The sequence below is a fragment of the Struthio camelus genome, chromosome 15 (assembly GCF_040807025.1).
Source record: "Struthio camelus isolate bStrCam1 chromosome 15, bStrCam1.hap1, whole genome shotgun sequence".
NCBI lineage: Eukaryota > Metazoa > Chordata > Aves > Struthioniformes > Struthionidae > Struthio > Struthio camelus.
This window is the reverse complement of record NC_090956.1, coordinates 12,120,005-12,147,524: the sequence shown is the minus strand read 5'-3', so window position 1 is coordinate 12,147,524 and position 27,520 is coordinate 12,120,005. Positions and strand designations below refer to the sequence as shown.

The following is a 27,520-nucleotide window of genomic DNA, read 5'->3' as shown; positions in this document are numbered from 1 at the left end:
AGGATGACAGTTGTGTCTCAATCTGTAATGTCTTGATAATATTTCAAAATATATTTGGGGATGCTTAGTAGTATATATGTATATTCTGAAATCTAAGAGTATTTGAGTCTCTCATTTTTCTAGACACATGGTTATCTCAGCTGTGTTAGAGAAGAGCGTTATTAAATGCTTGGACTGCAACATGCTTAATTGGTAGTGGGTGGTGGCTTAATTGATTTGGTAGTAGAAGCTGAATTGATCTCTTAGGACTTGATCCTATGCCTTGACCTCTTTATGACTTGGTCCACAAAAGTTTTCTCACCGATTCCAACAGAATAAAAATCAAAGCCCATAGTACATGATTATAGAAATATTTGTTAATTGTCCAACTTAAAGATGCTAAATATTAAGTAGAAACCAAAGCTTTACCAATACCAAAGAAGTATTTACTCGTATAGGAGTACCAGTGATTGTTACCAGCAAAGCTACATCTCCATATGGATGTGACTAGTACAAAGCTGTCTTTGTACAGATTGTTCTGTTTGTTTCTGGTGACTTTACTACGTTTGTACAGAGTCATCATACATAAGTAAAACAATCTATACTCCTAAAATTATAGTTTTATTCTTTTCAGATATTAATGTTTGAGCACCTTTTTGTCCGGTGTCACTGGACTGCAATAATAGTAGAATTACTGTCGCTTTCAGACTGGAACCACCTTTGATTATACGCTCTAAAGAATATCTACACCTGCTTGTAGTCCTTCGGAAGATATTTAACCTTACTGTATGACACCACTTATTAACATTAATTAGTATTTATTTTTTATCTTCACAGTAGATATAACTCACAGTCATTAACTGAGTACCTGCTTTTGAACTAAATGATTCATAAGTGTTGAGAAATTCTGTAACCAGTGGTTTTTTTTAGTTATTTCAGAACTCTTAAACAGAGCACACAGACCAACCAATGTTAGAAATGTAATCATAACGGTGCTAGCATTTTAGTTTGGCGTTGGCAATCTGTTTAGCAACTTTTTCACTGTTTCAAAGTAGTAGTGCAGTGTTTAGTTCTGAAAAACGCTGGTTTCAAAAATCTACAGAGCTTCTGAAATCTGAGTAAATTCCAGAAATATGCATATGATATGATATATCCTAATATAGTCTCCGGACTATTAATAGTATCCCACCCTGAAAATACTATTCAGACTTTTGGTTCCCCTTTTCCAGCTGGGCTCAGAATGGTCTGAAGTTTTATTTTGGCTAGGGACAAGCTCAGGATGAGTTATACTTCCTGCTGGGACTAGTGAGAAAGCCTTATTGTGTCCTCTTGAAACATTTGCTTAAAAAAAGATGTTAATTAAAGTTTATATTCTCTAGTGGAAGCACTTCACCTGTACCCAGACAAACCAGCAGTATGGACATGCTACAGATGTGCCAGGGATTTGAGGGCTCAAAAGTTCTTGGAGAAGTCCCAGGGCATAGGTCTATGCTGTCTGCTTAAGAGGAGCCCCCGTGTCTTCCCAGACTTCTGGGCTATGCACACAGGAGCCTTCTAGTTCAAACTCAAGCTATATGAGAACTGTGGGGAACACGAATGCATGAACTTGCCAGGTGAGCCAGGAAGCCACCAGCAGAGCTTGCAGGTATGCTTCTGGACGTCAGTAAAGTTGAATGGGCAGGAGATGGAGCATGGTAAGACCGTAGCTGCCCGAGAGCCTCCTATTTTCAGAGCAGCGCAGGCATAACTGAAGTGCAGCACTGACCCCCAGGCTTTTGCTTTCCTGGGGAGAGGACCTATGATGCTATACTTCCGTAGTTTGTAAAAAAACTCTGCCTTTTGCAGTGGCAAAATAGCAGTCAAGGTAAAACCACTGAATTGTGCCTGGGTCTACCCCAAAATGACCTCATGTACATAGTGTAGCAGTGAACAGCTTGGATTGCAAGGGCTCAGTGTTATTTTCATTTGTAATATCTAATTCACCTTACTACAAAGCTGGACTTCGGATAATGATGACATCCAAAGGTAATCTCAGAGGAAAACTAATTTTGTTCTTTTCTGGTTGTAAATGTATAGGTCTCTAGATAGTATAGTGACTGCCAGAATATTTGTGTCATCTATACTCTACATCAAATGAATATTGCAAACTTCTGGAGAAAGTTAATAGACTATCCACTTTTTGGTGGCAATTTTCCACATATCTTTATAATTCACACGTAAATGAAGGTTCTATGGTACAGAACTATAACAAGTGCCTTTGAGTACATTATAAAATCTCACCATGGCAACATCTTTCTGCTCATCTTATTTATAGTGAGAAAACGAAAACAAGCAAAAATAATTTTAACCTTGAAACCTTTCTGAAATTTAGGGGTTGAGAGATTATCATAGGCCAGGATTCTTTCTTTATAGTAATCTGTAAAGATCCTTGAACACATTACCAGAGAAAGAGTAATTTAAGGTAGAATTAGAATGTTTTCTTCTTTTCATTTCATCTTTACAGAAAAATACTAAATACGTAGTTTTGTTTGGATCACTGTGACCAAATAAAACTTGATTATAATAGGCGAAAGATAGAAAAAAAGCTGTCAGGTTTGCTTACCTTGCCTGAGACCTAACCATACTGGATGAGACGCAGAACAACAGGTATAGTCAGAGAAAGCCAGAAGAGGTGTCGGTTTTGAATTTCCCCCTTAAACATCCTAAAGTCCCCCTATACTCTAGCATCATTTAAACCTGACTCAAAACTGCCTGGCAGGCTTTTTGTAGGAGCTTTCCATCCTTTTAGGGAGTTGCAGTGTTTTCTCTATTCTCTTGATAACTCATTTCAGCAAAGTCTTTTGAAGGACTGGAAATGACTGGGTAAACTGGGAGGAGTAGTTGTAAAAGAGTGCATTAGGGGTCTCTGCACTAGAAAACTGCATTTCAGGTGTTCCTCTTGGTATCAGCTAGTGGGCTGCAGCTGAAGAGATCTTCCAGAAAACATGATTCAGAGTAACATCTGACTGCCAACAATTATATCTGTTCCTGTATTTTCTCTATTCATCTTCTTATCCCTGTATCCATAGCCCTGTTTTATTTGAATGCTGTATTCAAGCAGTGTGGAAGAGAAAGACTGCAGTTTCAACTAAAGGCAGACCTAAATGCAACTATAATGTCTCTGGCTGCCAATTTGAACCTAAGGGACAGATTCTCAGGTAAGTCATCACCTACAAATTCCTTGCAACTGTAGATAAAACTGTAGATGGTCAGAATATCTAAACAAATTGTACTCCTTTGATACTTAAGTATGGATCTGGAGTCTAGAGTTTAGCCACCTGCTTTAGAAATTATTGGACTTATTGCTTATTTCACTATTTCATTCCCATTCATCTAGCTCTTTTTTAGAACAAGCTCTTTGTTTATATTCAATATAAATGGGGAAAGAAACTAAGGAGAAATATAAAAAGATTCTGAATTAAACCCAAAAAATCCAACTATTTTTAATCCTTCATGAATTTTTCATTACTACTTCCCACAAAACACCTCCTGCCTTCTCCAAATGTTCTAAAAAGTGCTGCCATTCTTGGTAGATAAAAGCAGTATAAAATAATTGTATTAAGCAAAATTCCTTCTCTTTTTTCTCAAAGAACTGGCATATAGTGACTTTCCACTCTGTGCCTTCTGCAGTGGAATAAGTTCTTTAGCTGTCAGGAGAGTAACAGCTGCTAGCTGTGCTTACAAATCTGTAAGGGAACTTCAGCACAGAGACAAATTCAAATGGCCCTTTCACTCATTTAGGTAGAGGACTAAGGAATAGGAAGTTCACTCTCAATCACTTCTTTTTGTTATTGTTTTTAGGGGGAAAAAAAGTGGTCCAGGTACTAAAGTAGGTTGGAGGCTCCTCTGTCTTTACACTAAGTCCATCAACTTTGTAACTGTAGCAGCCTGAGTAAATTGAAGTAGGGAAGAGTTTGGAGGAGGCCCTAAGACCTGGCTGGAGTGATGGTACCTGTTCATAAAAAAATAAATTGAAATCTAGCGCAGATGGAATTTGCAAAATATTAAGTTTAGAACTATTTTTAAAAATATCAAAGTTTGACTTCCTTTTTTAAAGCCATTTTCCCATATAAAATCACATGCTCTAATAAAGTATACCTTTCAATCATTTTGGTTCTATAGAGGCAAAGATTTCACCAGTTTCCCAAAAGTTCTTTCAGAATGTAATGGACTTTAAGTTTACCACATAGTAAATTTTCCAGACCATCTTTTAATTCTATTTTTTTTACTTTGGACCTAGCACAACAGATTTCTCGTTTATGAACTATTCCAATCTAATAAGTATTGATAGTACCCACTGTGTCATATACTTTCCAGCCAAATTTATTCTACCTGTACAGACAGCCCAAATCTTACTCTGTGAGGCTGCCTTAGGTACGATGGGGTGACACAGGCACATGCTTGTAAATTGAATAATAGCAGGTGCCCAGTGTGACAGCTCACACGACTGATGTGCGTCGCACCACACAGGTCCCCTGGGCTGCAAGAACCACTTTGTCAGGTAAATATTCTCAGTCTGCCTTGATGCATTTAGACCTTTCTCCTGCTTCAGGATTAAATACACAAGATGCAGCCAGTGGTGAGCCATACATTTGTGTCCATCATACAGGTCTTGGCAAAAGAAAGAGGTAGGTAATGCAGTGAGCATGAGGCAGGGGCCACACTGGTGTATTTCATAAATATTGAGTAATACTTACCAAATCTGTTTGTGTGGTGGCAACATGTAACAACCTTGACCAGTGATCAGGACTGACAGTGTTAGCTGTACAGCCGAGATGGCCTTCCTCAGGGAACACTGGGTGTAAAACGACACCCTCCGTTAATACTCACTTTGCCTCGGGCTCTGATACATCAGAAATGAAGTCCTTGCTAAGCATAGGTTGCCCTTGATACCAAAACCAGAAACCTTGAGCTGCCTAATACTATGACAGAAGGAACGGTGAGTGAGAAAATGTTTTTGTTCTTAGTATGTTCTAGGCTATAGAGAAACTGCATATTTTGCCATGGTGCCCTGAGTGACCTGCAAAGCTTAATTGTTTGCCTAAGCAGCCTTTGGAGCAGTAAGAGTGTAACAGAGCTATAAATTGTCAGGGCTGGCCAATGCAGTTGAACAGCAAAAAGATTTTCAAAGAGACAGTTTTGCTCCCAAGTGCTCATTGTCAGCTCTTTGAGTTAAATAGATTTTAAAAACTCAAACAAAAAATCCAGAGGGGAGCTTTTTACAAACAGCAAACAAAGGAACTCTGTTCCAGCTACATCAAAGCCTCCACCCTGTATAACCTCTTGTGGCAGTTTGTTTTATCCAAGGCCCCTAATTCAATGCTAATGTCAGTTTTCATGCCTACCAGTGAGCCACCTTTCTGGAGTTTCCTGAACCAGCTTTTTGCTGATTTCAGCGAAAAAACAGAGTTGCTTTAGGCAAAGCAACAACCAGCCTCCTTGCCAAAGCACAGTTACCCCCATGAAAGGTTTTGGAACATTGTGCTGTCGTGAAATTTTAAAGCCTTGGGTCCTGCTGGCTTTGTTCACATTGAACCCATCCTATTAAGGAAATTTCTCTGTCATATACCATCTCCCTTCTTCTCTTGTGCAGGCTGGGAGGCAGATCAAGAGGCAGATTTGGGTTGGTATCTCTGCAGCTTATCACATAATCTGAAGATAAGAGGATACAATTTATTTTATTCTTTTTACACTTCCATGTTTATCTCCTAGCCTAATGTAAATAAGGGATAGTAATAAGAGATTTCAGTTTATAAAGAGTTCATGGTACTGAAATTCCAAGCCCAATAAGAGAGAAGAGCAGTAATTTGTGTTTGGTGTGGGTTTTTCTAATGCAGTTTTGTTCTGAATATGATGAAATTAAAAAATGCAGTTAAAAGTGGGATGTTCTTGTAGCTCTGAGTAATTAAAGACAGAGTAGGATGCAGCCCCATCTGAATAAGAGGCTGAACCATCTCATGGCTGCTTCACTTTGACATGACACAAAAGAATTTATGCTGCACTGTTAAATTCAAACCTGGTGGAAAAAAACCACTGCCTGTTTAAAAAATGAGAAAGGAAGATATAGGCAGGGTGGGGAAATAAAATATACAGTTGTATACAAAGCATGCTGTATATACAGTTAAAATTTCAGTTGTATTAAACCAGTTGAAATTTCTGAATCACCAAAATCCTCATTTACAGCCTATCCCAAAGCTACAAAAATTTTCTTTCAAAATTTATGCTTCTATGCAAAAGACATTAATGAAATTGGAATAATTAGTTCCCCAACTTTTGTTATACTCTATGAATTTGAGGAGGAGAACTGAAAAGAGGAAAAATTGTGAGCTTCGTCACAACACAATATATAACAATTTCAAATGCACTGGAGTTGCCCTTACGACTTATTATTCTCATCATTTCAGCTTCCCTGCTTGCTTTAATCATCAGGTAGTCCCATCAGTACAACTTCTACTTCTCAACACATTGTGTTGCCTCCCCCTACCCAGCAGATCCTCTCCTTGCTGCTGGAGAGCTACGTTTGACTTAGCATGGCTGACACTTGCAGCTCTGATTGGATCTAGCTTTGAATAATAATATGTAATAGGTCACTTCGTAGTAAATATGAAGTGAGAAAAAATTGTAATGCAGCGTTCTGCTATCTCAGTACCACATTGTGATGGGAATACATGAGAATGTCTTTAATACTTCACTGTTATTAAAAAATCTTACACAAGATATTTTAAAGTTTCTAGTTAATTTGCATTCCTCAGTTTTTGGTTTCCTAACATGAAATCTTTCAGAGCCATGAATTTTAGAATTGTAACATCTGAAAATAAGAGTTTTCAAAGTGCTTCAGAGTAAGGGCATGACATTTTTTAAATTTTCAGCCAATACTATCTCTTTCCTGTAATATTCTTGTAAAACCATACAGTTATTGTATGTGTCAGAGACTATACTTCTTTAGTAAAGAATAGGAGGTGGGAGTTGGTTAAGACTCTGTACTAACAAGAACTAGTGCTACACCTCTGTTTTTTGAGATAAAAGCTTCCATTTGCCTCTGCCTGACAGTCAGACCTCTCTGCTGAGGTCTGTCTGAGGTTATCTAAATTTCTTTCAGGCCAGGCTGATAGGAGGAGGTGAAGAGAAAGAGAAAATTCATCTTGTAACATCCCTAATCCAGAGGATGAGCAGATCAGTCGTGTGAGGGAGAAGATAACAAAGGAAGAGTCTTCCTTTGTGAAACGATGTGGTGGAATTTGAAGATGAAGGAAACTGAAGAGGCTCTGTCTGGATTGACTGAATGGTGAGAAAAAGAAATACAGAAATATTCTTTTAGAGAATAACATTGGTGGAACATACAACAGGGATACAGGCAGATAATTAGGCCACTGACTAAGCTCTGCACTGAGGTTAGTTAAGTGAACAGGATGTGAAAAACTACTGGACACTGGACATTACATGAGACATTGCGAGACATGATAGATAAGAGCGTGAGATGATGCCTGAAGTTATGATAGTATAGAAGGCAGGAGGCAGGCAGGCAGGCAGGAGGCGCTGTAGGACGGCAGGATTTCACGGGTGGTATTGGAGGAATTTTGGGAGAAACACAGCACAAGGCCAAACTTCATAGATAATTGGGGAGGAGCTCTGGGGACCTTTCAGGGGCAGAATCTTGCCAGCACAGTAGCACCAGGGTAACTGCATCAGCGAGAGCACCCAAGGCCAAGATGACCTAGATAATGGTATCAGAAATGCCAGCTTTGGGTCTGCATGTAGCAAAGCTCGGAACAATGGGGAAAAAGTAATTAGGGGTGAATTGTTTGTTTGGGAGGATACTGGGGCAGAGAAAGTACAGTACAAGGTTTCACAGTAGTGGTGAAAGGGGTGGAAATGGAAAGGGATAATAAGGTACCCAAATCATTACACGGAGGCTTGCCAGGGTATCTGTTGCACAGCCCTGCACCTGATTGCTGCAGCTGGAGCAGGACAATAACCCAAACCCACTGCCCTGAGCATACTACTCAAGTCAACCTGTTCCTTCGTTCAGGAGGACTGAGGCAAGTGGGTGCTTTCCCAGGGTGCCAAGGGAACATCCACACAGAGGCGACAACCATCTTGGTGTCACTGGGTCAGTGTCTGTTCCAGGCCTGACAGTATCCACAACTGCTCATCACTTCATAACAACATAATGACCTACCAAACTAAACAGCACGTCTTTATTTAATCTGCAAGATCATCACTGGCTGAAAAGAAAATCAGTAAAACCCACTAACAGTCACAAAATGTTTTTGAAAAGGTGATTTTTTTTGCATAGAAGGAAGGTGTGAAGATTTATAATTTTTTCCCAAAGATAGAATTGTGCCCTTACTGTCCACAAAATCTGTAGTTTTTAGCAAGAACTGTAAATATTTATAAAAAATGCTGTAACAAGCTCCCACAAAGGAAAATTATTTCACACAACTGTTAAAGGAGACCTCTGGGGCTTAAGAGAAACACTTGTATTTTTCATGGTTCACTACATCCACTGTTCTCTATTTGTACAGCCTTTTCATGCAGTACTTTGGTAGCAGTAATAAACTGGTAGCAAAGTATTGCGTTTGGTCTTCTCATATCTGTATTTCTGGTTTTCTTAATTCAAATGAATGATTGCATAAGTCTGAATAGTGATATAGGCTTAAAAATATCTTTTTACCGAGGATTATCCTGCTTTTCATTGTATCTGTGTAGGCTGAAGATTTCTGCCTTTGACATTGTATGTAAAAGATTTATTTCTGTCATCAACCGGAGCATGCCATATATACAGATTTCTCCTGAAACCTCCATAGCTGGTTACATTTTTAACAGCATCTCACAGACTGTGAAATACCTGACATGTCAACTAGATGCTTACTGCCTTTAATGAAAAATTATTTTTGATACTGTCACGTTCAAACTCCAAGTTTCAGGTTCCAGATGCCTCTGAGTAGCACTTTTTCCTTCCCTTTGTAACATCAGAAGGAATCTGATCAAATTAAATATTTGTTTCTCTAGTGGGGGTGGGGGGAAGGAAGTAAGCACAAGTACATACATATTCATTTTTTTTCAGCTACATCAAGCCCTGTTTAATTATGTGAAAATTGACAGTTGTCACAGTTTAGAGAAATTATTTTTGGTGTATAGAGGAAAAGAAAAAGTGTTGACTTCCTCTGATGGTGACTGCAAGGTAACACAGGAAGGATGAAGTTCTTCATGCAACCTCTTATAGGCACAAGAATTAATTCATACAAGTTTCTACCAAGGGTTGCTGTCAAAGGGGCAGGCAGTAATGTTCCCATGGGACTAGACATAGCAGGGAGCTGGGGTGCTGCTGTGGCGCCTGCAGAGCATGTTAAGTGCATTCTGTCCTTCCTGCATCCTCACCATTCCCCACCCCTCTAATGCATCCTACAGAAAGATGTTTGGCTTTTTAGAAGGTTATCTCTACAATTTTGCTCTTAGCATTACTACATGATAATCATGTAAGTTTTAGGAGGCATTTTAAATATTACAGGATATTCAGGTAGGTTATATGTTTATGTGCTCTTTTCTGCTTATTTTACAATGAAGAATGAGTTGCTCTGACTCTGAGATGAAGAATTTAGGTTCTGGTTCAGGGTTTCACTGCATATTTATTATGTTCCCAACAGTTTTGCTTCAAGGTCTTGTCCCAGGTTACTGTTCTGTCCTGGAATGGCAGAAGAGGGAAAAGATATGGGCAGGTTAGTCAGACTGAGGATACCTATAAACTTTCATCTGCCACAACTGTGAAAAAGATGACTTTTTAGGGTAGTACAATGTTTGCAAGTAAGCACGTTGCAGATGAAGTGTTTTGCAGCTGTCCAAAGGAAAATACCAGTGTTAACTGCAGAAAGTACTGGAAAGACTTTCACTAGACTACTGTTCTGGACAGCCTTATCAAAAAAGTTGAATTCAAAACACAATGCAAAGAAGGCATTCCCAAAAGAGGAGGTGCCCGGAGTCTTATGAGAGGCTGTTTGACAGTTGAGCTCATTTAGCTTAACAAAAGAAAGCTGAAAGGAGATGTGAGTACTCTTGGAAAACGTATCTGCAAACTAAAGATCACAGAGGAAGAAGAGATGTTTTAGAACAATACTGACACAAAACCAGATGTTTGTAAACTGATCATAAATAAACCCCGTTCTAACTAGCAGAAAAGTAAAATTGTAGAACAACTTCTCAGTAGAATGATAGAGACAGAAACCTGTTTAGACAGACGAAGTAGGTTACTGAAGGAGCAGAAGTAGGTTACTGAAGGAGCATCAGTGACTCGGCGAGTTTGCTCCAGTCCTGTGTTGCTATGAAACCACGTGAACTCCATGGTTTCAACGGGGTTTTAACCACAGCAGAATCAGTGCTGAATGACTTTTATCCTCAGTTTTTAAGTTCGTTCATTCTAAATGTGTTTGAAGTGAATAGGAGAAGTGTTTCATGCATTGCTCTCTGAATGGCAAGTATTGGATCAGAAGTGCATGTCTCCTCTTTTAGAAAGAGGAAAACTTAATGTAGCTGGAACTTAGGAATTTTGCACTAAAGAATCTAATTATTTTGAAAGATACAGGGGAGACTGTTCATGTTTTATGTTTCTAGCTTAGGTTTATAGCCAAGATGTAAACCTATGAAAGTAAAAGGAATATAATGAAGTATCTGACAAAACTGCAGTTGTTCAGTACCATAATTCTATATAAAATGTGTTCCATTGCATTAATGAATCATGCATTTTTCCTTGCAATATAGATATTTTTCAGTACCGTTTTCTCTGTAAATAAGATATGCATACACTGTAAATTGTATGTGAAATGCATGATTAGAGACCATTTAAAGTATGTATTTCATTTTAGAGGAAAACACTGATAGATCATTATGTATATGTCGAATTCAATACTGTGTCTGAGAAACTATTTCTTATACTACCAGAAAGAGCAACTCTTATAGTTGCATTAGTGAAAAAACTTTTGAATGTTAATAATGAATACATAGCAATAAAAATATGAAACACCAAAGTAAAAAAAAAAAACTACCTACATGTAAAAACCCTGCCAAGTTTGCAAAATCATTTAAAAATTTGAAAATGCCAAAATTTAGGATCGTTTATGTAGCGTATGTGTATTTGGCTATGTAGCTGCACTTGTATTCTTCATGCATACATGTTATCATAATCTTTAGATACTGTTTTTTTCCATAGGACCTTGCCTCTTTAAGTGCCAAGGGCGAACCTTTCTCACCAAAAGAAAGCTGTTCCTTCTGATATAGTTTTTGTGCAGTGTGTGGCACCAGTCTTATTTGTTTCTCACTGTTCAAACTGTCTCAGAAGAGAAATAGTTCCCTCATAGACTTTTCTGTCTCATTCATCACTACTGTCTCTGAGGGCTTCACAGTGACTAATTAATTTAACTTCACAAACTTTTGAGATAAGGGGTGGCATTTAACTGAGACACAGAGAGATGGAAGGTCAAAAGTATCCACTAACTTGGAGGGACACCACTGAGATGCTCTGAACATGGTTTTTATGTTCAAATTGCAAATCTTTATTCATCTCAGTTGCGATGAAGAGTGCTCAGTATTTCTGCCAATGAGAACCTAAGCTCAAGACAGACATCTAGAAAATAAGAAATGAATGGCTGTGAAAAATTTGGTTTAAGTGCCTTGCTTAAGGCACAGGAGAACAGGAAACCTTTGACAGATGCAGGACTATAATCTGATTTTCTGAGACAGCATTTAACATTCAGGCCATGTTTTCTTCCCCTGCATTTTCTATGCCTTGTTTTCAAAGATCACCAGGCTCAAGAATGGTCCATCCAATGAGCAAAAAGTCAAGCAAAGCCAGCAGGAGGCCTGCAGGGATGAACAAGGAGCTCCTGACTAAATTCAAACATAGAAAGGAAGTGTGCAAGAAGTGGAAGCAGGGACAGGTATCACAGGGAGACTACAGAGACACTGTCTAAGCATGCAGGAATCGCATGAGGAAAGCCAAAGTCCATCTGGCATTGAATCTGGTGAGGAACATGAAGGGCAACAAGAAGGACTTCTACAAGGACATCAGGAGCAAGAGGAAGACAAGGGAAAATGTGGACCCACTGCTGTATGGGGACCTAGTGACAGGGGACATGGTATGAAGTGCCTTCTTCACCTCAGTCTTTACTGGTAAGACCCTGAAGATTTCTTCAGGAATCCCAGGTCCCTGACACCAAGGGAAAGTCTGCAGTAAGAAAGAGGAGGAGGATCCTCCTCACTGGAGGAGGATCAGGTTAGGAAACGTTTAAACAAACTGGACAAACACAAGTCCATGGCACCTGGTAGGATACACCCACCCATGAGTGTTGAGAGAGCTGGCCAATGTCATTGCAAGGCCACCCTTCATTATCTTTGAAAGGTCATGGCAATTGTGAGAGGTTCCTGAGGAACAGAAGAGAACAAACGTCACTCCTATCTTCAAAAAGGGCAGGAAGAAGGATCTGAGGAACTACAGGCTGGTCAGCCTCACCACGATCCCTGGGAAGGTGACGGAGCAAACCTTCCTGGAAATCACTCTCAAGACTTGCCCTGTCCCTCCAAATACTTTCTTCCTCAGTTTCTGTTTGCTTATGCACTTCTATTCTATCTCTGTCAGGTCATTTTTCAGGACCCATTCTCCACTCATCTTGTGTTTACCTTTTCTGGGGACCTTGCTGGTTAATTCCTTGCTCCCTCTTTCTTCACTGAGTTGTCTTCCCATTTCGAGTAACTGTTTCCCAAATCAGTCTCCTTCCTTTGGTCCTCACTTCTCTCCATCCCCCCTACCTTTTTCTGAGCTCTTTGTCCAGCCTATTTGCCGAGCTAGCCCTGGTTCTTTTTAAAGGCCAAACTTTTTTGTCTGAAACTTTCTCTAACCCAAAAAAGTAGCCTGAAGCAGACAGCACAGAAAATGCAACTCACATGGTTGATGTTTCTCAGTGTTTTAAGCAACTGGAAACATTATCTTAAAAAGCAAAGTGTTAGGCAGCCTCAATAACAGACAGCACAACTAACAAACTGATAACATGGTATTTTAAAAATACCTAGAATTCCAAAATACTACCCCAAATGAAAGTGCAACTGACGTCCATTACAGCACAAAGTAACTCATATACTAACCATCCATAAACAGGATCTGATAAAAAAAGCAGGAATTTCTACAAAAAATACATGAAAATACTTAGCGAATATTTTAAGTATTTGAAGACTTAAACTATAATACGCATCATTAACCTTCTTTAATTGTAATGACAAAGATATTGAAAAACAAAACATGGAAATACTTTCTGAAAATTAATAACATAATGACATTTTGCCTGCAGAAACAAACACAACCCCCGTGTGTCTCAGTGCATAGTTCATGTGAGGTGCATAATTTATATGACCCATAGATCCTTAGAGGTAGATACCAGAGGCCCTTATTTGGAGCCCACGTTCGCAACCATAGAGTTGTGTAACAGTCTATTAATGCAACTAAAATTAGCTATCAACCTGAAGAATACAAAATATTCTATTAAAAATTTTTAAAGACTATTTGTGAAAGCAATAAATGAATTCAAGAAAAATCACAAAACCGCAATCATTTCATGAACAGAAAACAGTAAATTTATTGTCAAAATTATTTCCTTGCTACTGTTCACACTTATTTATATATATTTTACATAAATAATGATGTTGTGGTAGTAGCAAAATATGAATTTTAGAATGTAGTTCAATGGCTGACAGTAATGAAAACATATTTCTATCTAAAGGATAAATGCTGTTTTAAGGCTTTATACTGGAACCTTATAAATTTAGACTGTAAGCCTGGATTTATTTTATGCACTCTAGTCCTCAGTTTGGAGTCTGTTCACAGGGAAGCTGGTGTAAATCTGGAATAGCTCCTTTGAAACCAGTTTTGGCTTTCAGAATTTGTGCTGGTATATCCAAGAGCAGAATTTAACCCAAGAGCTCAAAGCCAGCTCTACTGAGCAAGAGACATTTGGTCTGGCTGCAGGGGGGAGAGGTGGTGGCAGCTGGCCAACGTTTCTCCCGAAGAAGAGAAGTTAGGCCAGTCAGCAGATCCCTTTGGGCATCAGACATCATGGGAAATAGCCAAACTCTCTTCTGAATGGGAATTGTTAGAGGGAGCTAGCTGGCATCTCTTTCGGGAGCCTCGGGAGAAATAGCCACCACCTGAAAGTGTCTTACTGGTTCTTGGCCTCTCATTCTTTTTGCACAGTAATATAATTTAATTTATGACAGCAAAAAGTGCAACAAGAAAGAGAAAAGATAAAAAATATTATGTTAAATGCAACCAGCCATATACTTGAAAATGTAAACATCAAACTATTCCCTGGATGTGTAATTACAAGCGGCTTCAAAGAGGGAAAAGCACATTTTCAGCAAATATATCATATTTTGTGTATGCTGCCTTTGCCTGAAGGGCTGTCTGCTTTTCTACAGGAGCACAACAAACTACATTTAAAGGGATCATCAACCAGAGTTTGTAGCTGATCACTTGGAGCTCCCGTGAGATACACAGAGACACAACATGGAAAAGAAAAGAAAAATACAAAAGCAAATGTAGCATATTTAGAACATGCTCCTCTTTTGTTCTCCCTAAAACCCCGAAGAATGGTCTGCCAAGCCCTGTGCTAGGGTGGCTGGTAAGAGGAGAAGCCATCTTCTGACACATGCACCCTTCCTAGCCCTGTGAAATTAATGCTGGAAAAAAACATCAGGAGGAAATACTTCTGATTCTACTCCATGCTGTCAGCATCATTGAGGGAGCTAGCAAGGCTATGCTGCAGGGCTGATTTTACAGCACCAACTGTTAAAAAAGAAAAACTCCTTAGCAGGCTCCCCTGCCACTGCAGCAGTCCCCTCTTCTGGGCACTATACTGTGCTGTTGCAAATGTCTCTTCCACCTGCCTCAGCTCCAGATCAGATCCTGAAGTGCTGTCTCTGGAGAGAAACACATGTAACCCTGGCCCCCAAAACCCCCATGGTCTCCCTCCATGCATTTTGACTGCACTCCCAGAGCCACTCTATACTCCTTTACTAGCACGTTTTGGCACAGCGCAGATCTAACAGAAGTGTCCCTTGCTCCTACTGAACATAAAGAGCAGGAGGAGGTGGGCTTTCTGCAGGGAAGCTCCAGTATTCCAAGGATGAAATTTCTCTCAAACTGACTTATCTGCTTCCGTCTAATGGCTTTAATTTTCTCCCTTTGGAAGGGAAAGACATTCTGTAAGGTGGGCTACTGCGATTTTCTTCATCGGTTAATAATGCCTTTAGCAAATCTGTTGCTAAAACTTCAAGTTTATTGGCATTTCCAGTCTGATCCAAAAGCTTCTGCACTCAGTAGGTTTCCTAGCAGTGAACTCAGGAGGAGACTCTTGGAATCAAAATCTACAATTTCAATTCATACAGGATTTCTGAGAGGCCAAAACATTTTAGACTGCTCAAAGGTAAGCAGGAATAAATAGTATTTTTCTACTCATTAAATGGCATTAGTACATTTTAAAAGGTCTTCCTATGTGAGATAGAGAAACCATATAAGATAAGTGTTTTACAGAACTTACACTAGTCCTTAGGATAGAAAGCACTTTTCCATGGAGAAAATAAAAAAAACACTGAGGTCTGACCAGAGGGAGCCCTCACCTTCTCAGAAATGTGGAAATGTTGGCACCTCAAGGATGAGGGGGAAAGAGTAATGTATTTCTGTCACAGTAAGAAATATGTAAAGAGCAGAGAGCAAAGGCACCCACATTTGGGACAGCCTTGGCATTTGGGTCTTGCTGTTCATCTTACAGCTTAGGATTAGAGAGTATTAGGAGCAACTGATTGGTGAAGCTAGCTTAAAAGCTTTCGATTTGCAGTAGTAGTAGCCCCAGCCTGTTTCTCGGGGCTCTGGGCAATGCCTGTTACACTGTCTCTAGCAGTTTGCTGCCTTAGGCAACTGACTACTTTGGCTGTTCTGTGGAACACCTAAAAGCAATTGCTGATGAAAAGTTTCCTGAATAAATTTCTATGCAATTTTTCTATTGTTATTTTATTTTCTGAAACATTTGTCACACTAAATAAAAAAGCCCAAGAAGATCAATAGTGACTAATACCTGCAATGCTTAACTCCTGTACTCTTTTTTTATCAACTTTCTGAAACTTGTTAGCGTATTAGTGGGGAATCTCAGCTACTTATTAACTTTTTTGTTCCCATTCCTCATTCTAATGTTATTATTCTTTTTATTAACTAAAAAAGATACCTTGGGCAAAAGATTGCAAGAAGTGAACCTATTAGATTCTTCAAGATGGAAAAAGTATTTTTATAGTCCAGATTTACAAATCAAGAGATTTCTTATTTAACTTTTCCAAACTTTTTACTTACGTAAATGGAAGAAAAGCCAAAAATGACAGAAAGATACAATAAAAGATATCTGGCAGTGGAAGGATGAGCTGAGACCAGCTCTCATTTGCACTCTTCTGTACCTCATTGGACAACATATAGGCGAATCAGAAAAAGAGCCTGACGATGCTTCTGTGAGTAATTTACACTCCTGTTAAAAGTTCTCCTGACTGTGGCAGACCATTTTACTTCTGGCAGGTAGTTCCTGGTGTCCTAATTCCTCATTATTCATGTTTGGTCTTTATTATCTCCTGCCCACTGTAGTAATGTTTGTTTCAGAATGTTTGTGGTTTTTACGTGGCTGCATTTGCTTTGTCTGATGCTTGAAAGCAAAGGGAATAACTTTAAAAAACAATCAGTGAAACTATTTTCTGGGATTGTGAAAGGAAGAAAACAAACTTAGCTTCTTACATATCAGGAAGACTTCCTCACTCATTTCACTTTAAAAGGTTTTTTTCATTAAACTAGTGTAGTTTGATAAGAAATAAGTCCTCAGTATAATGTAGCAGTTCTCTCTTTTGGGTATTTTTTTCCATTATAAAACTGACCAAGAGAAAACACCTTCGTATTTTCTTCCATTTCATGTGGATGGCAGTACAGTGACATCAACAGTCTAGGTTTCTGTTAAAGGACTCAGACTATTCTTTGTTATTACTCCAAGACATGAGTTGTACAAAGGACCTAAGAGCATTTTTATTAGCAGATAAAATTAGTAACTGCAAATAATCTACAGGGCTGAAAGGGAGAAAACTGTAGAGGTAGTGGATGAATAAATAACGTTGTATGACAGAATTCTGTGCTAGCCACCTTTAACCGTGATCTTATAGAAATGTAGATTTTTTTTAAATATTCAAAATGAATTAATTTGAACTTATATGTAACAGCTAAAATCTTTGTTCCATTTTACATTGCCGTTTTACAAGAGCCTTGAACTTAAAAGGAAAAATATACGGGTAAAGAAATTTAACTTAACCTAGAGGAACAGAGGAGTCCTAATGCAACACAAAAATGTATGGATTTCCTGGTTCAACTTAACTTTTTAATGTGTTTTTTACATATTTGCTATTTAGCAATTCTTTTTTAATTAATTGGGAAATCAGTTGATTATTTCACAGCACTTGAAAGGCTAATGTATTCACCAGCAGAACAATTATTCAGGAGTTGCAAAATATATTCTTGTTCTTTCCTTATACCACACAGTTTTTAATAACCAGAGTCCCCCTTATGAGGATTTTGCCAAGAAATATTTCAAAGCAATTTTTCTGTTTCTCAGGTTTTTCAGGCTTTCTTTATACCAAAGAGTAAAAGTTTCATTCCTCTCCAGGGCTAGATTCAAAGCCCGCCGTAGTCAGCGGAATGACTCCCGTTGACTATAAAGGGCCGAGGTGCGTGGTGGTGAGCTGGGGATGCAGAAACCCTGTGGCTTCTACTGCAGCTTAGGGGATCTTATTCATACAGACATACTTTCTTGCATCCACTTAGAAAGGGTACAGCATGCACTTCATGAGTGCTTAGGTGACTCTCTTATTTGCTTTATCTTACAGAAAAGTAGAGGAAAAATAATGTTCTAAGTGTGAGAGGGGGAGAAACAGCAGAGCTACGCCCTAGGCAAGGGGAGAAATTACTTGTCCTAAACCTTCTTATGCCCTGCAGACACAGCAAATACATTTCTTTATCAAACTGTAGATTAACACCATTCAGTAGTAAAAAAACAATGATTCATTGAACTTAGACCTAAATATGTTCTAATTTTGTCAAATATTTATGTTCTAAGCACAAGTTCTTAGTTTCCAGATATTTCCCAATGAGGGTATGGAGTCTGTGCTCATAGAATTTTCCTCAAATAAAGATTCTAAAGGCTGATTAAAATAGCTCAAACACCTGGGATATTACTCTCACTTCTACGTGGTTGATTGGTTTTCTTATAACTCTCATAAATATGCTTTAATTCACGCTGATTTTTTTTTCCTTCTTTTGAACGTTCCTTTTCTTGATCTACTCACTTCCAGGATCTCTCATACCTCAGTAAAATGAGCAAGTCTAATGCTATTTTAATTTAATTAACACCTACAGATTTCATACTCCTCCCATTCCAGGAGGATTGGCTGAGGCTAGTTTAAAAGCATGGTGCCACCTGCCCATTAGAAGGGTCTTGATGGAAGATGGCTGTGATAGTTTCTTCAGTCCCTAGTGCTTTACGGGGAAAAAAAGTAAGAGACACAGCTATTGAGCTTCATCTCTGGTGGGGTATGTTCTTATTTTATATTTGTTTGTATTTTAATACTAGCTATTGCTAGACTGCAACACCTGTACCAAAGCACAATCCTTTTCTCTAGCCTTACATGTGCATTCAGTTACAAGAACTTGCCACCTATTCGTTAGCCAGCAAGCACCAATCCTGACCTTACAGGAGGGTCTCTAGAAGTTCTGCTGCCATCACTGCTGTGATGGGTACAGCTTCTTTCCCTACTGTGCACTTTATGTTCTTGTACCTGAGTTTTCCTTTAGGTTAAAAGGAAAGCTTAACCCCAAATCTTCTCTTTCTCATTGATGACTCTCTATATCCAAGTGGATTTTGAATTTTACAGCTATACTTGGCTATTCTGAAAAGTCTAGAAAGTAATAGGTTAATTTTTTTAGACAGTGAAAATATGCTATTAATGTACAGGAAATCACAGCTTGAAGAGTGTCCATTTTCAGGACTTTCTCTAGACAAATAGTTAGGTCTCTCACAAAAGAGACATACTTCAGCATTAAGTGAATATATATTCCAAATGGGAGCAGGTAGAGACAAGAAAGGGAAGATTTTTAAACTAAATAAATGAGTTAGTCTAGAGTACACTATTGCAAGAACTAAAAGTGTGCTTAAGGTTTCTTTAAAGTCTGATTCTAAGTTATTGTTATTACAATCTTACTGAAGTCAGTGTCTTAATATTTCAAATGTATTTGTCCTAAGCAAGCTTTTCAAAGCTTTGTTTGTTCGTGGAAACATACTGAATTTGCTATATGGATGATTTCTGTTTATAACTGTAACAGTAGGGGAGAAATGTACTGGAGTGCAGATAGTTATTATGAAATAGAACTGCATTAAGAATTCATAATCTCAAAGGACAATATCTATTGTTTGATAAGCAAAAAAAAAAAAAAAAAAGCAGAACAATGATTAAACCAATGATCAATCATGTGTAACTTTAAAAATCTAATTCCTGAAGACAGAAAAAGCAATGCGTACACAGTCAATGGAACTAGTATCTATTGCAGCTGTAGTATTGATTTCCAGCCATTAGTCAACATGGTGAAAGCCTATCTGAAGAACCTGTTATCATTATTCTTCGCCAACTTCCATATGGTAGTTAATCTACCACTCCAGGGTAAGTTTCACTTTAATATACAGTATACAGTTTTCAAATGTCAAGCTGTTCAAATAGGCCTCTTTTCTAATGTTCATTTTCATTTTTTCTTTAATTACAAGGCATTTAATCAGCAGATGTCTCCATCTCATCTAATTTTCCACATCTCACTCAAGTTATATGATAAGTCTCAAATGAAATTTAAGGAGGTGTAATAGAGAGTTTTCCAAACATTTTTTTCCTCAATAGCAAAGTAAAGGCAGTAAAACAAAGTAATTCTTAAGTAAAACAAAGGAATTCTTGACAAAACATCCTTATCCTTTTAATTTAGGAAAATGCTAGTGGTGCCTATCCTTGGAATGAAATCCTTAGGGATATTCTCCCAGATAAACATGCTTTTCCAAAGAAAAGTAATGAGGCATCATCTCTATATTACAGTCAACTGTGGACAATGTTCCTTTCACTAATTTTGATTAATATGCCATTGCATTCTGGTAAGATTAATTAACTGTGAAGGGTGTGTGGATGCTGTCTCTTCATTTCAAAGAAAGAATATTAAGAATTCAAATAAACATAATATTATGTCTGTTTTGTCAGGACCTGCTTGACTGTTTCTGCCACTTTAAAACTTAAGGGTTTTTGTTTTGTATCTGGTTTTGGAACTTGTGATTTTTAGACACTAGTTACATTAGCCAAGAGACACTGCAAGCTATTATTTCAACAAGCAATGAAAACTTATGCTAGATGAGCTGATTACATTTGCATTAACTATCAGATCACAGTATGATGTTTCAGAGGTGGTTTTAAAAGACAAATTCATTGTAATCTCATTTCTCTGAGAGTAGTTTGAAACCTAAAAAAAAAAAAAAACTAGAAAAATTGAAAAGAAATAAAGGAAAAGACACGATGCAGCTGTAGCTTTTCCATTACATTATAATTAAAGAAAATTTTAGTGACCATCAGTGAATTGTTTGATACTATTTCCATGTTTGTTTTCCAACTATAAATTTTGGCTTAAGTATCTTTTGCCCTTGAAATCATCTATAACTCTGTCTCCAGTAATTACAGTCAAAGCTACGCTGTCAACCACGGAGAATTAAATTCACTCAGTGTGAATTTAGGAAACAATTCTAACAATTATTTCTAATGCTTTTAAGTGACAGAGTGTTATGTCCTTACTGATTTAAAGTAGTGCAAATACTACCATGCAATTAGTTATAAGCAACCAGTAGCAATGCATTTTAAGATCTCCAATATTTATTTAAAAATCTCCTCTCTGTTGTTTCCACATTCACTATACTATCTTAATCTCTCTGTGTGGACTTACCCTATATTATGAAGTTCTATGCTATATGACACTGAAGTATGACCTGGAGCGTTGAGAGTGGAATGAAAGACCTCTTTTTACAAACAGTAGCATAAGATTGATTCATAAAAAAAATACTCATTGCTGCAATAGTTATTAATTGTTTTATGTGATTTGATTATCCACTGTAAGTTTAATTCTCATGGGCAAGCTTTAGTATTTGAAAAAAAATCCTTATTTGGCCCTAGATATTCTTTCATGGCAGCTTTGGTTAAGAATTCTGAATTAATAATATAGCCTGAGCTGTTGGCTGTAGGGTCCGTCTAGGCTATTTTGCTATTTCAGTTTGCTGTTTTGCTAGTTTGTAATTTCAGTATGGGAAGACGAGTCCAAACGCTGTCTTCCCCAAGAGCTACATCAGAAAACTTTGTCCCACAGACCGGTTTAACCTTTCCCACAGCTCTTTCATAAACGTGTAGAAAAAACTTCTGGACAAATCTAATCTCCAGCAGTTCTGACAGATTTGGTCATACTTGAGTGAGGTATCAATCAATTACAGTAAAAGGCAAAAAAGAGAGAGAGAGCGCGCTAGCTGTAACAAAGAAGAAAGCTTTTCCTTGTTTGTCAGAGCTTAAATCTCCAGGAATCAATTCAGTATAGCTTAAATCGTTTTATATTTATCAATGTTTTAAAAACTTTTACCTTCTAGCAACATATCATGGTTGTCTACCAGAAATTACAAAGCACAGATCACAGCCAGGAGAAGTTTAAGGTCACCAGCCACAAAAACAACAAACATCCTTACATAAGGCCTTCACATTAAAAATTAAATAAATTTGGAGCATTCCCTCCCCCAGCAATCAGCGACATATAACTAGGGAGTCAGTGACATAAAAACTTTGAAAGTCTGAGGAAAAACCTGTAATTTGTCCTGAAATAACTTACACATATTTAACAATAAATTCAGTTTCAAGGTTAACTCTGTATATAGGGGTATCAAGATCCTTAGAGTAGATGCTTTCTCAGGTCAAAGAACTGAAAGAAGCAGCAACTCTGTCTGGTAGTTGGGCTTCATGATGTTTTAAATAACAGAGAGCTTCATTTTCAAGGATATTTTGAAAGTCTTAAAATTTTTCTTTAACTTTTTGCCAACTTTGTGAAAACTCTGATGTTAAAGAGACCACAGCTGTCAAAATAGAAATATGCCAACTTTGCACAGCTTTAGGCAGGTTCATCAGAACAGGTTTAAACCTACCTTTTTCCTCAGGCTGATGGAACCCCTGGGCCCGTTTTTCACTGTCATCTACAACACATTTAGCAAATTAGCATATATGTCACTTAATAGGTCACATGTACAACTAGTGCCTCATGGTTCAGAGGCAGATGGAACCTGGTGGATTGCTGCACTCAACATGAAATTGCCACACAAATTTTCTCTAAGTTGTTCTATGCTAATATAACATTAATAGTCACGTAAAACCATCAGGGAAAGCCTGGCTCTTACAAACCTAGGGCAAAACTTTCACTGGCTTCAGCGGAGCTGAATTTTTGGGCAAAGCGAGTAAAAATCCAATCCACTGGCAATGCTCGTGGCATTGAGGGCTGCTAAGAAGTGTGAACAATTCCAAATGGTTCTGTCTAAAAGCGTGCTGCTTTCCCTCCTCTGGCTGTCCCACGTTGTTCTTTGTTATCAGCTGTGAATCGCTGAACGTCCTTTGTGACGTTTATATGGCAGTGTTATAAATAACTCTAACACGTGCATGTTAAATAGAAGGTGATTTACAAGGTGCTGCTCAATTTGACAACTGTTACTGTAGCATAGCCAGACAAAAATTACTTGCAAGTTTATTTTAGCTACTGATAGGCCTGCACTGAAATACCGTATTTACTTGTACTAGAAATACTGAGACCACAAAATACTAGTGAAACAATATATTTGCCTTTATAAAAGAAACAGGGCTTCACACAAGCAACTTGTTTTCAAGTATCAAAATTTCACCTGACTTTTATTTAACCAGTTTATGATTAAGTGAATCTACTTAACAAATTGGTTAGTTTTCTATTCAAAATATATAGCATATTCAGAAAGACTGGGTTTAAAATATGATGAACCAAAGTCCAGCCTTCACAAAGAGAAATTTGCCCATCAGTCTATGACCAGTCACTGTACACAAGTTCTAATTCCAGCCAGTTCAATTCTTTGAGAATCTGCCCTTGCTAACAACCACAGTTCTACGTTTATCCTTCAAATACTTCTTTTGTGAGGCAATGAATCACATCTATGGAAACAATGAAATGCATCATAACCATGTAATTCAATACTTCAGAAGCTGACTTATAAAAATAAGGTACCATCCACAGATCTTGTCTTCTTAATGAAGCAGGTGAATGGGAAGAACCCTGCTCTCTGGTGGACTTCCAGTGGCCAAGAAGAGAACTCCACTGCTGCATCTTTGTAAAATATTAATTCTGTGAACTCTTTTGTGAATCCTGTAAAAACCTTTGCATCATCTTAATGATTCACAATACTGCCAGAATGAGAATATTGCATGATATGGATCATGACTCTGACCTTGTATAGCAACAGTTACGAGACTAAAATCCAAACTGTTTTTGAGTTTTCATCTCTGCAAGATCCTTACTTACAGAAAATACTGGAAACCTTTGTAGCAGAGTCAGGAAAAAAAGAATATTCTTTCATGAATGTGTAATTATGATAACTTATTAGAATAAGAGGTATTCCAAAAATAACAACAATGAAAGACAACTTCAGTATACTCGCTGCGCTGTTTCCTAAAATAGGTCACTGACAGGGAATCTTTGGTTCAATTCTAAATCATAAACTTTAATAGAAAGTGCTTCACCTATCTGAGGTGATGTGACCACCTAACTGAAAATTACACCATAGTAGTTCCTTATGTCAAATTTCAAAAGGAAGGCAGAAAGCATTTAAAGTTATAAGGCAAAGACTTTTTTTTTCTTTTTGAGAATTCTTTTTGAAATCGATGCCAGGCTTCAAAGATGTTATTAATCAGCTGTTCAAGGAACCCTTATCTTACAGGAAAAATCTGTAAGTGAAACTCTTTGGATGGACCTGGGAACTATAAGGAAAAAAGATTCCCAGCCTTAATGGAAATATTACCTTGAATTAACACAGTTTACAGTGGAATATTATCATCCTGTTAATGTTTTTGATGAAAACTATGTTTAAAGTCCTTTTACACATATTTAAATATACATATACTTTCTATGTATGAAAATATATTTATGTTTTTCAAACTTACAGAAAGACCTAGTGTTTTTGTTAACAGTGGATAAAAGGCACTATATTCAGTGTCTGTATTCAGACAAATTCTGTCATGAAGTAATTTTTAGTATTGTATAGCATAGCAAGATTATGTATATTGTATATTCCAAGTTCAACGTGTATAGTAAGTTTGCTTGTAACTTGCATGTTAATATTGTTATGGAGAGACTTGTCCATTCTGTCAGCCTCTCAGCATCACTTTATATCCCATCAGGGTTGACTTGTTTATCTTATGCCCTCTACTGCTTTGCAGGAATGGTCATTATAAATCACCCTCTACCCTAATGTAGATACAGATGGACTCAATTAAGTACTGCTTGCCTGCTCTGAGAATGATCATCAATGAAGTATAGCTAAACAGTACTGATCTCTAGTCGCCATCTGGAACAATTAGGACAAACTATATCTCTACACCCAGGGGAGGCAAAAGTTTTGGAAACCCTTGAGGCACGTGGCCTTTCTAGACTTGCATGTGGTCACAACCAGCTGACAAAAAAGCCAAGAACAAGGACCACGTCTCCAGCAGAGCTCATATTACTTATCCACGTTATGAAGACCAGAATGTGGTAGAATGTAACAGCTGAATTTAGTTTTTGCTGGGGGAAAAAAAAAGATGCATTTGCAGGGTAATAGCAACTTCAGGATCAGCAGAAGAAACTAAGAGCTGGCTAAAAGCTTAAGAATAATCTTGGGTTGATATAAGAGGACTAAAGAAAAACTGAAGATCACAAGCTGGGTACAAAAACTGGTTAAGTTTTTTTTTGACTTTTTAGATTTGCTTTTCATAAGATGTAATTTGGTATTACATACTCTGATATACACTTGAGTTCCTCAGGATCCGAACTGGATTTCATATTGCAGGGATGGTAGCTACTCATCTATCCAAATTCTGACATCTAAGTCTTTCCAAGTGACAGAAATGCATGTAAAGGCGCATGCTCGGAATCAGTCTTGCTGCATTATTTTAAAAGTTCTCTGCTTCAGCCAAGATCCATTACAGATCAGCTTACAGCTCCATTTTCATTTTTTTCATTTTTTTCTCCTATGTTCCCACCACAGTAATTTATCTTCTCCCCCATGCCACTGCAGCAGGAGAGCTTGAAATAAAGTGGCAACATGAGAATTTACTATGGCAGATACTTGTCTCAAGACTCTGTTTTTTCTTTATCCTTGTCATGTGTTATTGTTAAGGCAATTTATAGTTTTAGATCAGGAGCATAGTAGTGTATCCAGACTGCAAAACCAAAAACTTCTTATAAACATTTTTTTGAGAATAAGGCTTTTGTATCATTTTCAGAACATTGTATTAAATATCCAATGAAATATTTTCTGGATATTTTCAAATAGAAAATATGGGGATTTTAGCAGTACAAGAGTATTTTTAAGATATTTTTTCATGTACAGAGCTTAGAATTGCAGTAGCCTATGAGATTTGCCTAATAAGCATGTGAAAATGCATTAAGATAATAGAGTAACAGGAGTTCAAAGCTCCAGTACCCAGAGGTATTTTTTGTTTTGCTTTGAGATTTTGTGTGTGTGTGTGTTTAACTTTTCTGGTCTTGCAGGACAGGTCCTTAGGAACAGATGTCAAACATCAAGATTGCCGAAGACCCTTCTTAAAATTGAGAAAGAAGAGGCTAAAGAAGGGTCTCTAGCTGAAAGTTTTGGAATTTATGAAGGGATGCTCAAATATGTTGTGTAGAGATCATAAGCAGCCAAACAACAGTGAAGAAACATTCTCCTTGCATTTTTCACAAAATATAGCAGCTCTGTGTGACTGCTTTTCTACAAACATCAGAAAACTCTTGTTTTTGGAAGGAGCTGTTTTTCCCAGAAGTGTCAGTAGCTACTCGCAAAGTCTCTAGACCTTGGCTTCCTAATACCTAATGCAGAGCTCTCCTTACTATCATGTTCCATGTCTTTTAGCAGCTTTGAAGGCAACCCTAAGCATAATATTTTTCTAAACCTACCTACCTTCTGTGTAAATGACTACCTTACCAGACAGTCTGTACTAAGGAAGCAGGGTGCAGGCCTGTCAGGAATATTTGGGTTAGAGGAACCCCTGGGATATATTGTTGCTTCACCAGAGCCAATTTTTGCATCCTTTTTACATAGGGAGTAACTGTGGTCTTGAGGGTGGTCTCGTCAACAGCAATACAGCTAGATATGCAAAATGCAGCTCTGTAGTTAAAATGTGAAGAAAATACTGCTTTGCCTGTTCTAGTCATGAAATATCATCTTCCTTGTTTTTTTTATACTACACTCCTAACTGACAGTCACACAGCTGGTATTTTTTCTTACAGTCCAGTGCATTGCTTCAACAGAAAACATGAAAGAAAATAGCAGGTTCTTCCCAAAAATTAAGGGAGAATAGCAACACATAAATGCCCACAATGATGCCAGTGGGAACAAATCTATCTCTTTTTTCTTCTTTCCATTGAATGGAAGGCCTGATAGATTTACTGAGGCAAATCACTCTATATTTGCAAATATTACCATTTTAAGCAAAACCCAAGCTTTTCTGTACTCACTGCTAACAGTCAAAATGGCATCTGAAAGAGTATAGGAGATGAATCTTGAGGATTTAGTTATCTGAACAATATTTACCAGATATTTATTGCATCATGACATGTGAGAAGCTACCACCAATGCACAGAGCCCAGGAACTGGAAAATGAGCATTAAATACTTGCTCACAAGACTATGCATTTAAAGCAGAGTAGGTTCCTGCCGCTTATAGAAATAATAGTTCGTGATCTGGTAAGAATCAGCCAGTTACTGATGCAACCATGTTGCAAAAATACAGTGTTTTATGCCTCTTAGTTGAGGATTAACTAGCCCACATTGGTCTCTGTGTAGTCAAGGTGAAGGATAGAGCTCAAACTGCTGTCATGCACTTTTGCATATGTAAACCCCATTCATACTAGTGTAAGTTATATAATCACGTGAAGATGAGTACAGGGAAACATGGATTTCTTACAAAATGTTTTTCGAAAGGCTGGGGAGCCACAGAAAATTGTAGTGAATTTCCATTCTCAGTTTGGATACAAGTGTTTGCAAGCCTTTCGTATATTGTTTTTCTGGGAGTTGTAATTGTTTCTTTTTTAGCTGTAGCTGTTTGCAGTAAGGTAGCATAAGAGT

General features: G+C 37.7%; 1 protein-coding gene and 1 long non-coding RNA gene across 5 annotated transcripts in view; one reads left to right on the top strand and one right to left on the bottom strand.

The window, feature by feature from the left end:
* SHISA9 (shisa family member 9) overlaps window positions 1-27,520 on the bottom strand; it is a 216,872-nt gene that overhangs the window by 142,117 nt on the left and 47,235 nt on the right. The window lies entirely within an intron of this gene.
* LOC138061043 (uncharacterized) overlaps window positions 3,058-27,520 on the top strand; it is a 37,980-nt gene continuing 13,517 nt past the window's right edge. Inside the window, exons 1-2 of the long non-coding RNA XR_011134643.1 lie at window positions 3,058-3,176; window positions 7,118-7,303. This is a non-coding gene — a long non-coding RNA (uncharacterized lncRNA). The remainder of the gene's footprint in view (window positions 3,177-7,117; window positions 7,304-27,520) is intronic.